The sequence below is a fragment of the Pinus tabuliformis genome, chromosome 6 (genome assembly GCF_031772625.1).
Source record: "Pinus tabuliformis cultivar Carrire ecotype Pingquan chromosome 6, CPIR1, whole genome shotgun sequence".
Lineage (NCBI taxonomy): Eukaryota > Viridiplantae > Streptophyta > Pinopsida > Pinales > Pinaceae > Pinus > Pinus tabuliformis.
In genome coordinates this window covers 654,978,939-654,995,245 of record NC_142292.1, presented here as the reverse complement: position 1 = coordinate 654,995,245, position 16,307 = coordinate 654,978,939, and positions in this window count along the sequence as shown.

The window sequence follows — 16,307 nt, the reverse complement described above, 5'->3', positions numbered from 1 at the left end:
TTAAAATTGTCCCTAACCTATTGAAATGTTCAAAAGAATATTGTGTTCAACCTAATAAATTGAATCTTGAAATCTTGCCAATAGATCGTTGTGTTTATTGTGGTGCATTAAAATCAGGTTAAGATATTCAAATGTTTAATAAATATTAGGTTTACTCTAACATATTGAAATCTTTAATGTATCGTTATTGAGTGGGCCTAATGGTTAAGAGCATGTGTTTCCTCCTAAGAGGTCACAAGTTCAAAACCAGAGGGGGGTAGAGTATGTATGCCTTCGTAGACTTAGCAGTCAAATCGCTGCGCGGAGGTGGGTCCCTTGTCCCACAAACAAGGGGATCTCATACACCAATTTGGTGTCTCGCTTGGCTGTGACCTTAAAAATGAATATTATTATTATTATTAATATTTTTGAAAATAAATACTAATTATTATTAAAATATTTTTCAATTTATGGAATTGAAAAGTGTATAATACTAAACATTTATTGATTTATTTTTTTTCCATAGTACCTTTTAATAATTTTGTATAATCATTTTCTACATTAATAAAAATTAATATTATGCTTATAAAGGGTAGTTCAGGATCATTTTCATATTTTGTATAATCATTTTCTATATTAATAAAAATTAATATTATGCTTATAAAGGGTAGTTTAGGATCATTTTCATAATGAAGTGTTATGTTATGTTTTGCTTATAAGGGTAGTTTGAGATTTCATGTTTAAATTTTCAATTGAGTTAGCTAAAAAAATAAAACAAAAATTAATATCACATAATTTAGTAATTAATTGTTTTATTTTATGTTTAAAAAATAAAAAAGGAGTTTTATGGAGGCGACACAATTGATTATTGAGCTAAGAGGCTCATTGTACATTCCAATGTAAAGACGATGTGGAAGTATGTCTATCTCTCTAAAAATAGAAATAAAATATTCTCTAATAAAAAACAATGTCGGATATAAGAAAAAGGAAAAAAGAATATGTTATGCATCATAAGTTGCCCACATGACCTAATAAAATTTCATGTAAAGTAATTATAAGTTTAAACCTTAAGATGTTTAAACCTTATACTTTTCAAAAATATTTTAACATGTGATATCAACTTCATATAGATTATATATTTATATATAGAAAAAAATGTTAAAACAAAATATTTTATTGTGGTATAGAATAAAATATTCAATATGAGCCATGAATAAAATATTTTAATATGAATTAGTATTAACATATATTTCAAAATATACTAATAACAAAAGAACTAGTTTAATGTGCACTGATAAAATGGCTCAATGCACATGTTATGTAATCTTTATAACATTCAAAAATACAATTTAAACAATAAAGAATTATATATTGTTTTTTGCACTCTAAAATAAGTTTACACCTGAAGAAATTTGATTCCTCTCCTCTTATTTTAAATCTGTTATGTTGGTGGCTATAAAAATAAGGTATTATGTTCTAAAAAATCTAGGTTTGAAATCCCCTAATTTATCAACGAGCTTGAGATATTATGTTTCAAAAAATCTAACTTTGAAAACCTCTAGTTTATCCATAAGTTTCGACACCCAATTTACCTAAAAATTATACTAATAACCAAACCCAATTAGTGATTTCTCTAATATAATCATTTTCATATTTTGTATAATCATTTTCTATATTAATAAAAATTAATATTATGCTTATCAAGGGTATTTTAGGATCATTTTGATAATGAAGTGTTATGTTTTCTTTTGAGATTTCATGTTTAAACTTTCAATTGAGTTAGCTAAAAAAAAAAAAAAAAAAAATTAATATCACATAATTTAGTAATTAATTGTTTTATTTCATGTTTAAAAAATAAAAAAAGAGTTTTATGGAGGCAACTCAATTGATTATTGAGTCGAGAGGCTCATTTTACAGTCTAGTGTAAAGGCGATGTGGAGGTATGTCTACCTCTCTAAAAATAGAAATAAAATATTCTCTAATAAAAAACAATGTCAGATATAAGAAAAAAAATATGTTATGCATCATAAGTTGCCCATATGACCTAATAAAATTTCATGTAAAGTAATTATAAGTTTAAACCTTAAGATGTTTAAACCTTATACTTTTCAAAAATATTTTAACATGTGATAACAACTTCATATAGATTATATATTTATATATAGAAAAAAAATGTTAAAACAAAATATTTTATTGTTGTATAGAATAAAATATTCAATATGAGCCATGAATAAAATATTTTAATATGAATTAGTATTAACATATATTTCAAAATATACTAATAACAAAAGAACTAGTTTAATGTGCACTGATAAAATGGCTCAATGCACATGTTATGTAATCTTTATAACATTCAAAAATACAATTTAAACAATAAAGAATTACATATTGTTTTTTTGCACTCTAAAATAAGTTTACACCTAAAGAAATTTGATTCCTCTCCTCTTATTTTAAATTTGTGGTTAAGATAGATCTATGTTGATGGCTATAAAAATGAAGTATTATGTTCTAAAAAATCTAAATTTGAAATCCCCTAATCTATCAACGAGCTTGAGATATTATGTTTCAAAAAATCTAAGTTTGAAAACCTCTAGTTTATCAATAAGTTTCGACACCCAATTTACCTAAAAATTATACTAATAACCAAACCCAATTAGTGATTTCCCTAATATAAAAAAACAAGAATAAACGAAATAAGAAATGTGATATAAATTTATTAATCAATTTACAAAAATTAAAATTTTTAATTAAGAGAATTTTATACGTAAAATTATGTATTTTAATTTTTTATTAATACAATATTAAATATATTAAAATTTATATAGACCATTTAAAATAATTAGATGAAGACATCAAAATTTCTTAAAAATATTTGAAGATATCTAAACCATTAAATTAAATTAAACAGTTAGTAGATCTCAAAAGTTTTAAAACAATTATCATTAAAAGAAAAAGAGAGATTTTTCATTAAAGTGAAGTTTAAAAAAATGTAAATAAAGTTTATAAGACATCTATGTAAGTAAAGTTTATAACACATCTAAATACGTGATGATGAACATTTAAAAATAAATACAATACTTTTGTGTTGTGTTAAAAATGTTTGTAGCATGTGCTAATACAATCTTAATACAGTAATCTAGATCTATGTTGTTTTAAAAATGTTTATAGTATGTATTAATATAATATAATATATTTTAATATATTAATCTCTTTTTAAAACAATTATCATTAAAAAAAAAAGAAGAGATTTTTCATTAAAGTAAAGTTTTAAAAAAGGTAAGTAAAGTTATAACACATCTATGAAGTAATGTTTATAACACATCTAAATACATGATGATGGACATTTAAAAATAAATACAATACTTTTGTATCGTGCTAAAAATGTTTGTAGCATGTGCTAATACAATAGATCTTAATATACTAATCTAGATCTATGTTGTGTTATATATTAATATACATCTATGTTAAAAATACTTTTATAGTATGTATTAATAAAATATAATATATTTAAATATATTAATTATATTGTGTTAAAAATGTTTAGAGTATGTATTAATATAATATAATAGATTTTAATATATTAATTTAAATTTATTTTGATTTTGAATTTATTAAGGAGTGAGAGATTATATTTTTTTGATATTTTTTTATTTAAAAAAGAGGTTTGTATTACAAGAGATTTGATCTCTCAAGATTTGGTAGATTGTGAGTTAAGATGCTAGTTTAAAAACTTCAATATTTATATAATAAAAAATAAATTAAAGAATGTGAGTTTGATAAATTTAAAAGTTTGATAAAGGTAAAAAGAATTTTTCATTTGTAAATTTTATGTTATCAGGAGGTATAATATAATTAGAATAATAAATAGTAAATATGTTTGAAATTTGTGAATTGATATGCGGTCCTTTGATATTATATAATATAATAATTAGAATAACATGAAGGCATAATGGAAATGAAAGACATAGAGAACCTATGGTGGTTGAGAGAAGAGCTAGGATGGAATATTAATAAAATGTACCTGTAATTGAAGCCTTTTAATGACTAATAGAGAGCATTGATCTCTGCTACGTAGTCTATTTAGATGAAGTTTAATTGTGTCCATTCTTGTCTAGGCCATACCAAATTCATATCTTCTATTTCAATCTATCCAACCCCATCTTCCTCTCTCTTACAAAGGGTGTAAATTTTACAGAACTCATTTTGGGTGGGGATAGAGCGGAGATAAATAGCAGTCAATGCCCCAACCAAATCCTTCTCATTGGAAAAAAGGAAAACTCATTGGAATTTTATGCCTTTAAATAAGGAAAAATATACCGTGGGAAACACTCAGTCTGAAAACTGCTCATGTTTACATGGCATGAAAACATCTCTTCCATATTGAGATGGAGAGGGCATCAAATTTACCTCAACTTTATTTTAATTATTAATTATTAATTTTTTTGTTATTTTATTTCTATGTAATTTGATAGAGTAAAAATGTTTACAAGATAAGACATGACATTCTAACATCCCTTCCATACTAGACTAGAGAGAGCCTCCCATAAAATTATTAATTTTGAATAATATTATTGAAATAATTTGTGATCACATATATATATATATATATAATTATTTCATAATATAAAAAAACCTTTCATAGAGTAGTTTACTATTATTTATAATATAAATTATTAACATAATGTTTTTAGATAAATAAAAGATGTAGTGATTTTATTTTATTTTTTTAAATCAACTTATACTAATTCCAAAAAAAAAACAATTTACATCGATAAACAAAAAAAAACTAGCTTACAACCTTTCACTTCTTGATATGATATACTAGGGTGATTAAGGGGTTTTTCCTGTTTCCCCTTCACGTACATACATCAATCAATCATTTAGTGTTATTTGTAATAGCTAAAGATCTACTGATTTCCTCGTTTTTTCTGATATACCTCCATAGCTATTGATTCAACAAGGATCATTGCGTCTTTCTTGTTATCTGAATGGTCATATTCATGGGAAGACTTATCACCACAGATAGTCGGCACAATTAGAGTTGAAGTTAATTGATTGTCCTTCGCTAGGCCTTGCTCCTCTATGGAGGGATGATTCATTGTAGTCGGGGTCAAATTGGATTTGGAGAGGTTGAATTGTTTGGCTGTGCGAAGAACCCTCTTTTTTCTAGCCGACAGATCTCTTTGAACTAGTTGGTGGCTTCAAATTTTGATATCTCCACCCTCAGCTAGCTTTCTTTAGCACCTGGAGATGAAACACCTCTTAAGGAGAAGGGCATGCATTTTGAAGGTGACCAGGCTACTGGTACCTTCTACACCTGAGCGATGTATTCTCATAATCCAATGGCTGGATATAATCCTTATTTCCCACATAAGGATGTTCTTATATGGTAACCATTTTCTGAGGTCCACTTCGATAAAAATAGAGGAAGGTGATGAACCCATTTCCCAATCTGTCGTTATCCATTTTGATGAATCGACCTATATAATCTCCAATATCTTATAAGATATCTTGCCAAATCCATTGAAGGGAAAAATTCAGAAGTCCAACCCACACATGAATAGGCATAGTTTTCATAGTGAGAGGGCTAACCATGGTTGGATCTAAAGACCATCTCTACCCCAAAACCAAGGGTCCTATTAAAACACCTTCTGACGATCTTCAATATTTTTGAATAAAACCACAAAATAACCTTTCGAACAAAAAAAATCTCACTATTCTTGGAACAATTCAAGTGAAGTCACTGCTGAAGTGAAGACGACGATGGCCAAAATCCGTTGAACCTGCATATGATTGCTCATTGTTTATATTTTTCCACCCTTATCTTGATGATATCATTATCCACCTTTAGCAATGGAGATTATGAAGAGTGTTCCACCACAAAATATTTTTTGGAGAGATTCTTAAATTTCTGGGAATTAGAGTCAAGATTTAGGGTTTCCTTGAAATACCTAAACTTTGTTGATGAGGAAGCCCCATTACCCCTAGATCCACCTTTCAAGTTCGGAACTATAGAGATGGTGGAATATCTCTTGATATCATAATCTCTAAGACCTGTTGTCATATTTAGTTGTCTCTTGCCATAGAGGATTTATAACTCCCCCACAGGGATTCTTATTCACAATTGAATCTTGTCATCCAGTGTAAGCCCAACATTCATTGCCTTGACATGGAAGCAACGAGACTCTCTTGAAATGGATCTAACAAAGATTGGAAATTTTTGAAGATCCATGTATGCATCACCTGAAAAGAGGATTTCATCATACACTTTGAAATCTTCACTCGGGGTATTTCTTAATGGCATTCCAAAAAATAGTTTGATAACATCCTTAGCCCTCTCTTTCACCATCCCATAGACAGAGGGAAATGCATCCTTAATGGAGGGAATAAACCACAATGCATGAAATGTTGGCCACTTCCCTAAATATGGAACAAAAAGACCAATTTTTCCTTGCAAGAACCAAGCCCTAGCAATGGGGAGAGTTTGTTGGAATTACTTAGTCGAGAGGCCTGGTAATAGATTGTGGTAGTTTCCATTCCACCATTGAGAATTTCTTTTAGGAATTTCAACAAACAATTTTTCGACCAAAGTGCTACCCTCATTGTTACTGAATTTGGATTCTCCCTCAAGCTAAAAAATCCAATGGCAACCAACCACTTCCAAAACAAAGAGGTATGTAGATAATTCCTCATAGTGTGCGGCAAGATAACCATATCCGAAAAATTTGAGCTTCATTTTGAAACTCACCATCGCCAGTCTACAACTAGGGATTTGAGTAGAGGAGAAAACCCTCCCCTTTTCTTGGTTGGATACTCGGAGTTCATTATCCCACTCGATTGCCCATTGCACCCACCCATGAGAACCAAAACCATAACATCCTATAATGAAATCCAGACTCTCGCACACTATGTTCGCCTTTCCTTCGTTCGATCGTCTTGACAACCATTTATGGGTTAAAAGTTACTAAGCCAATTCTTTGAGTTATAATTTTTCAAGATGTAATGATTTTTTTAAAAGATGGCATGTTTTATAAATTTCATGTTATTAAATGAGAATTTTTTGTATTATTAAATTAGGAGGCATGTTTATTTTGAAATAGGGTTTTGAACATTTTAATTTAATTATTAATAATTTTTAAATGGATGGTATATATTTAATTTCCACAAAATATTATAGAATATATTTAATAGCAGTTACATATCAAAGGTTGAGTTTTATCTCAAAAATAGTTATGCCCTTTCTATAATTTTAATCAAATTGATTAATTAAAAAAATATCATATAAACATGTGTTATATCAACATGAGATGATTTCTTGTGCATGTGGTTTAATACGCCATGATATTGTAACAAAACATCTTTCATATTAAGAATATCCAAGGCAAAGTGGGGGTGAATCTCCATGTTTAAGAGTCTCGTTGGATTTTTTTTTAAATGTAGATATGTTTAACCCATACATTAATTATTTTTTCCCACGGAGCGTAGAATAAATGATGATGGGATGTACTGTTAAGGCACTCTGTGATGTGAAGCTCACTAGTTTGAAACTCCATCGGAAACAATCCAGCCATGTTAAGGGTTGGTGTGGTGCAAGACAAATGTGATCCTCGGGAGATATTTATGGCTTAGATGTCCATGGGTTGCAATTTCACAAGCCAAATGTTAAGCGCACAGTCTTCTTAGAACTCACACAACTTATATATATATATATATATATATATATATATATATATATATATATACTTTTATCATAATAATAATAATAATAATAATAAATGTGGACTTCCCTCAAGCCCTTCCAACTCACCCTCTTCTCATCAACCATTCATAGATGATACACTATTAATGGGACAACCAACCATCAAGGAAGCTAAAATCTTCAAATAGATTCTAAATGACTTCACCAATGCTTCACTCATGGATCTCAATCTAGCCAAGTCACAGATTTTCCGCTTCAACACTCCTATAACCATTCAAATCAATATATTTAGAATATTGGATATTTAGAAAAGCTCCCTTCTACCCAAATATCTTGGGCCCCTATGGTCAAAAACCATCTCAGAATTAAAGTGTGGGGCATAACATGGAAAAGAGAGTATCTTGTTGGACCCTTAAAGCACTCAATATAGTAGGCAAACTCACTTTTCTTAAATCAATACCACAAGCTATGCCATTATATCTCTTCTCGAGACTTGCCGCCCCTAAAGGTATTCTACAAAAAATAAAAAACATTCAAAGTTCCCTTTTATAGTGGGGATCAAAAAAAGAAACAAAATGGGGTCTTGTTGCATGGAAGAAACTATGTAAGCCAAGGTCTTGTGGGGGTTCAGGTCAAAGAGACCCATAAATCCTATGCCATTCTCTTGGAGCCAAAACTTGATGGAGATGGCTAAAGAACCTAGAAGAACTATGGAATAGAATATAGAGAAACAAATATACTTTAGACATACATGGGAATCAACTAATTCAGCTACAAGGAGATATAAAGGGATCATATCTTTGGAATTTGTCTTGGAATAAAATACACCTCATTGAAGATTAGAGTTTCTAGTAGTTTTGGGATGGAAACCTTACCCTATTTTGTGAACATTCTTAGTAACAATGGCTCAAGATTGGACAAACAAAGGAGATATGAAACTTAAAGGAAAGTATGGAATTTCAAGGAAAAACACTAATCAAACACTATTGGTTGCAAACACCAAATCAACATTAGTGGAGATAGTGGGAAGGAAGCACACAATGACATGAAAACATAGAAATGAATCAAAGAAAACTTTCATAAAAGATATAGAATCCAAAATAATCAAAATTTAGTGTGGGAATGCCATTCTTTAGTGGGAGAATAAGTCCAAATAAATATTCAATCTAAGAGAAGCATAAAATATTCTTGTAGTAATAGTTGAGGAGAGCATAGAAAGAAAGTGGAGAAAATTTTGGATTGCTAAACTTTGGCCCAAACTCATGCTCTTCCTCTGGATAATCCTATATAAAAAAACCCTTACCTAGGATAAAATACAAAGGAAAAGGTTCTAGGGGCCAGCTAGATGCCATTTGTATATGTAGAATATATAAACAATTGATCGCTTACACTCTTGAATGGATCATGACTAGTTAAAGTGACCAATAGCTGGAGAGTTCCTACAAGATTAGAGAGTCATAATATTATTAGCCACAATCACATCCCCCATTCTAATCCATGTTAAAAGGAACATAAACAAACTAGTTGATAAGCTAGCTAATGTACAACTAAATTACAACAAGGAAGCTTTTGATTTTAATTAGAAGCAACTTATCCCAAACCAACTAAAGATAACATGTCAAGAAATAGAATACGAAGACTATATTCCCCACGACATGTGTTCATGTGAGTGACTGCCCTCCTCTGCTTATGATGAGAGCCAATGACATTGATGAAGGGGGAAATCTACCCTCAAATGGCATCTTGCATGGTCATTCATACACCACACCTTAGCAAACATGAAGTCTATCTTGAGAGAACTTGTAGAGTACATATTTTCAAATGTGTGGACCTCTAGGGAAGGACACTTTGTCCAAAGATTGACCTATAGGGGAATTTTGAGGCCTATTATGGAAATATATGGTGAACAAAGGAAACATTATAGCTTATGATGGCATGTTGAGGGTGAAATATTTCTTATTAGATGGACAATGCATGTGGTTCATATACCATCCATAGGTTATGGGAAGATTTTGTGGAGTTTATTGTCTTAGCAACCTAACTCAAGGAGGCTCTAAGGTATGTTGGGCTCAGAGTGTTTCTTAATTGAAAGTTAGTTAGACAAGGGATCTCAAGCACCACTATAATTGGAAACAACCACAATCAATTCTTGGCTTGTGGTTTTATCTCCATCATTGGGATTATTAATTTTAGGGAGCATGTTTATTTAAGCTCAGTAAACACTCAGCATCTCTCTAGTTATTTTCTTGACCACCTTTCTAATATCCTCTTTTTATCTTGTCTCAAACCAACCTTGTTTCATTTGGAAAAATTCCCCTCCCATAATGGCGTTTTTAGTCTAATTATCATATTCTCCCAGTCTTCCTTCCCACCTCCTACATAGCCTCTTTTCATTTTACATCTCTCACATTACCTTCTGTTTCTTATCCCTATTTTAATCCAAGATTAATGGCCACACATCAACTTTTGGCTACTTGGCATGGTGACAGAAGAGGAGGTCCTGGCTTATTCCCAACCTTTGAGTATAGCCCTCCTTCTAGCCATCTTTCTCTAGCAGGTTTTTGAAAGGGCTATAGGGTTATCATCCCTGCAACAATCCAAAGGGCCATCTTTGATATAGAGGAGCAAGTTAGATAGTCTAGACACTACATTCTAGATAGACATGTTGAACGGGATACTAGGGATTGGATCCATGAGGTGGGTAACTCCACTAGGGTAAGTACAACAATCTATATGCAGATCATAAACCTCCACTAGCACATCAAGACCCTCATGCGAAGAGTCTTAACAAATAGATTTGATACTCATAAATAATTGGTCATCTCCATGGAAAAATTGATGGATAGAGTTGATAGGCTCAGTAGAAAGTTTCAACCCTCATGAAGAACCTGAAAAATCTTGACTTTTCATCATCTGACAATAAGAGAGAACCTCAACCACTCATATATATGGACTATCAAGCAACAAGAAGACCAAAAAAACTAGTATCTTGAAGAATAATCTCTCTATTGTTAATGTTATAAGCATGTTTATTATTCCAGTGTTCAATTTCTTTGCTAGTGATAGTTTCATTTTGAGTGCTTATTTGATAACACATAGAATCAACAATTTGAGAACTTTTAACTTATGCTATTGGTCTATTATACCATGTGACAGACCAATAATAGAAGATTATTGTGTATCAATATTTTTGAAATTAAAATAAGTGATTCCGCTTCACAAGTCTAATCATAATAAAATTATTATTTATGATTTTATTTTTATTGTTATTGTTATTTTTTATTTTTTTGGCAATGTGAAATATATTATGAAATGAGTGTTTTGACGTCTATTCACATTTATCATCTATTTAATTTATATGAATTGGATAATTTATAAAAATCTAAATTTATACATTTTAATATTAAAATTTAATATAATTTATAAAAAATAATATTTTATTCTATATTTTTAAATTTTGAATAATATATCAATTGTCTTATAAAATTAATTTAATATATGTTTTTTATTAAGTAAAAATTATTATATTTCTCATTTAGAAATCTATTAAATATATTATTAACATTAAATTATGATATATATTAAATTTTCTAAAAGGATGCATTAGATATTTCAAAATGTATGGATTTTTTATTATTGAAAAACTGTGTATATAAATGTGATTCATGGTCTCACCCGGAAAATAATAATTGAAAGGTTAATTTTTAAAAGGTAATACTAATTCATACCGGTGATCATATTTAATAAGATATGCTTCCATAAAGTGTACCTGAATTCTTAAAATATTCTGACAGTGACTAATATTCTGAATTCAATAAATTTCAAAAGAAACATGACTCACATGATGGAAGGGCTTGAGCTTGAAATAATGTAAGGTTTATGGATTCCTTTTCTGTTTATGAAATAGGTTGATATTAAGACATGGTAAAGTGAGAAAGAGGGGAGTAAGCAACCACTGAGGAAAGTTTCATAGATGAGAATTTTAATTATATGAATAGAAAATAATAGTTTGAGTAGAAAATGTTAATATAAATATTAAATATAAGAGTAGTAAACTTTAATTATGGATAACTTTTGCAAAAAAATCTCAAAAAGAAGTTGACAGGATATATTGCTTGTCCATGAAAATGAGAACAATATATCAGTACCAATTTAAAATATTTTCCATTTAAGTACATGTGTGTTTAAATAAGTGTTATTGTATGAGATTTTCCTGAAAATTAAAAGGTGGATGCTACTCTACTCCTTAAGTACATGTGTGTTTAAATAAGTGTTACTGTATGAGATTTTCCTGAAAATTAAAAGGTTAATGCTACTCTACTCCTTATGATTCAAATGTATTATTATTTCTTATTCAAGGGAGTTGATGGCTGCTTTACTTTTTAACACATAATTATATGCTCCATTTCATCCTTTTGTGTTTTTGTTTTTTTTTTCAAACCAGGCTGCTTTATGCATTGGTGTGATCTTTCACAGGATGGATAAAAATTAATTATATATAGATGGATAAAAAGAAATTATATATATATATATATATATATATATATATATATTTTTAAAAAAAATGTTATCATATATTAAATTCTGTTTAATTAAATGTTTTGATTTTTTGAATTTAAGTTTCTGTGATCTATAATCTGAGTTTATAGAAATATTTTTGGAAAAATTACATCAGAAAATCTTTGTCAATGCGTTTCGAACCAATGAGTGTTTTGATGTTTTGATTTTTATTTATAAAGGGTAAAAGTTATTTTGTTGTGTTGGTTTTAGTTAATATTTTGATTTCAATAAGACGGTAACCAGTATTAACAAATGTAATAATTTTTTTTTTCATATAATGAGTATTGTTATTTAATTTTAATTTATTATATAATATGTTTAAATTTTTTAGTTATGATTATCAATCAAAATTATTAAACAAAATCTATAACTATTATTAAAGTGTTATTGATTGATGAATATGCACAATGAATATTTGTTATTTTATACATCATGCTTTGCTTTTATATTTGAATAAAATAAAATGAGTACAAACCTCTTTGCCATGAGTAATCTAAAATCAAAAGTTATATCGAAAATGATAAAGTGTTCCCATTCAAAATTGAAATTGTTTAGTAAAACTAAAATGTTAAAGTGGTACATTAATAAAGTAATTATAAAAACCATAAAACCAAAAATTTGTTATGAAGTCTTATAGGAAATGAAAGGATCCACCTTAATAGAGTCTTCAACATGCTTGCAGGTCTTTAGGTGGGAATAGATGTTTGTCAATGTGTTCTAGTTGATTTTATGTGTCTTTCGTTTGAAGCTGCATACCATCTAGCATGAGCAATATTTCATCATTGTAATTGAGGAGCACCTTTCCCAAGAAGGTCTTCATTTCCTAGTATAGGTATATAATATGTAGATATTCATTCTATCCTCCTCTGGTGTCCCCTAAGTTTAGAACATATGCAACCACCTCTGAGATAATTTTTGAATTAGAGGCAAACACTCTCTCTTAAGCTACCTCCCACTCAACCTTTTGAATCTCTTATTGAATGTTAGATGGAATTTGAGCTCAAAATTGCCTAGCGAGGGACTCAAGCAAGATCTAGCCCACAAACATCCTTTGGATGCCAAAAAACTTACTATACTTCTACTTCCATTAGGATTCCTCATTATATCAGTAGAAGGAAGGAGTAACAAAGAGATAGAATGGGTCACATAGAGAAAGGGAAGATCAAAATGCCACCAAAGTTAGCCAAAAGGTAGACAATAAACCCACTCAAATTGATGTCACAATGCCAAGATAAACCATTCAAGGAGAAGGAGATGTGTAGATGTCAAAATTCTTAACAAAGTTCTTTCCATAAGAGAGAATGAATGAGGGAAAAAATAGGTTTTCCAAAGAAAGGATCCAAGGAGAAGATGCTTCAAATGTAGATAAAATTCTCAATAAGAGAGAAATGGATAAGGGAACAATATCACTATCATTGTGGCAAAAGGGAAGAATAAAACTAACATCATTAAACATAATGCAACATTAGTGTATTACCTTTCTCACAAAAGGAGGTGATTCTTGAACTAAGTAGAAATCATGTCCATAGATGCATTAGAATAGACTTTCTAACTAGTTAGGTTGGGGAGGGACAAATAGGCACATCCTATCCATTCATTACTTGTTGGGATGACTACCTAACCTCCTTCCCACTTGTCTGATCTTGTGGCACCCTATACAATGAAGCCAAGTCAACTTGTGCTAGCCTATCATAGTGTTTTTTCAATGTTGGAGTGATAGAGGGGCATCTAAGAAGGTGCACCCCTCATTAGATAGCCTATTGGAATTATTATTTCTTTTTCTTCAAACATGAGAAGTGATGATAACCATAATTGTTGGGAGGAGATTTACTATGCAAACTAGGTTGCTTTTGACATTCCAACAAAAGGAAACTTTCAAGGAGTTGATATATGAAGAATTTTTTTGTAACAACCCTAGTTGATTTTCCATGTAAATAAAATAAGACCAAGGTCATGGGACATGTATTCCAATCTGAATGTTGGGAAAAACATAGTGATGGGCATCACTTGTGATTAATTAATGACTAAGAAAATTGGCAAAGGAAAAGAGGCAATAATTGGAATTTATTTATGAAAATAAAGGAAGATAGGAGAAAAGGAAGGTGAAGTGACACAAATTTGCATGCAAGGGAAATTAGAGGAAAAATGAAGCAAAGTGAAGAAAATAGAGGACTCAATAATAAAAAGGCTTCTAAGGATCAGTTCACAATTACTTTTTTTTTTTTTCAGTTCAATTTTGGAGCACTCATTCCATTCTCTCATACTCTTGCATACTTAGAGCATTCTTGGAGCATGCTTGGAGAACTCTAGTATTTACTTAGATTCAAATAAAGAAGTAAAAGAAAGGTAGGGATCACAAGAGAACAATTGGATCAATAACTATAGCTAGATTGATTTTCAAGTAACAAGTTGCATGTGTGATTTCCGTGTTGATTTATGGATTCATGGTATATGCATGTGATTTTCTAGTTATGTGTTATCATTGGCATGGAGATTTTTCTGGATTGACAGTGGTTTCAACCTTGCCTTTCCATTTCATGGATAGCCATGGTGTTGTGGGTTTTTCCACATGTTGTTTTTTTTGTTGGTGCTTAGGTTCATTATGGTTGTGGGTTGAAACAAATGCTCTAAAAGCCCTGGAACATCTTGGGTTGATATACTAGTCCTAGAGCCTCGGTTAGGACAAACGATCTGGATCCCTTGGTGGGTTGAGTTACTAGTTCCCAAAGATGGGTTGGAAAAATGCCCTAGAGCCCTAGAAGGTTGTGGGTTGAGTTACTATTTCCTGGAGCCCTGGAAAACTTGGGTAGAGACTGATCTGGTTGATGTTAGTGATTTATGGACCATGGAGGTGGAATCACTATGGATGAGGGTTGAGATGGTTAGGCCTCTGGAGGCCCTAGTTTGGTTTTTTTGGTTTAATCCATGATATCTCACATTCACACATGGAATATGGTGCGAGGTTGATTGGCTAAAAGAAAGATTGTTTTAAGCCCAATCTATGGTCGGGTGGTACGTGGAAGTCCCTAACTTGGTTGGTATTTTCATATATTAATAAGAACTATGTTAGATTTTAGGTTTCTGTGGTAGTTCTTTGCAGTGGTATGATCCGGATTATCCACAGTTTCGTGTTCATTCTGTCAATGTTTCAAACCCCAAAGGGGGTCCATCATCAGGACTAAATCAGATAGAAGAATGAAAGCTTTATTCAGAGAAGAGTCCAAGGACCTGGGTATAAATAAACTAAGAACCCTAATTTTTATAAAGAAGCTGACACCTTATTTATTTTAATTTATTGTTATTTTATTTTAATTAATTAATTAAATTAATTAATTGGCTTGATTATTCCTATTTTAATTCAAAAAATAAGTTTTAATTTATTAATTTAAATTTTTATTAATTAGTTTTAATTTTATTGATTAATAAATTAATTTTTAATTTTATTTAATTCTATTCATAATTCCTTTTTTTTTTTTAACCATATTTTCCTTTATTCACCAAATTTTTATTAAGCCCTAATTTCTAATTCCTAATCAATTAATTAATTAATTAATTAAAACAATTTATAATTTTTTATATATTTTAATTTATTAATCTTAGGTTATTATTAATTATTTTAGTTTACTAATTATATTTAATTTTATTAGAATTAATTAAAATGGATGAAATTAAATAAATTAATTAAATTAAATTAATTAAATTAATTTATTAATTCTATTGCTTTAATTGTTTTTATTTATTTAATTAATTAATTTTAATCTAATTATAATTCTTTCTATTGTTTATTTAATTGATTGATTAATTAATTAATTTTAATTAATTTTATTATTGTTTTTATTTTATTTATTGTTATTAATCATTTTACCAATTTTTCGATATAACCTATTAAGCCCTAACTGCCTAACCAATTAATTAATTAATTAATTTGTAAACTTTATTTTATTAATTATTTAGAATTAATTAAAATTAAAATTTTTGATAAAAAATTTTAGTTAATTTTGATAAAAAAATTTAGTTAATTTTGAAAATCCTGATACTATGCTTCCAAAGGACTTGAGGGGTTTATTTT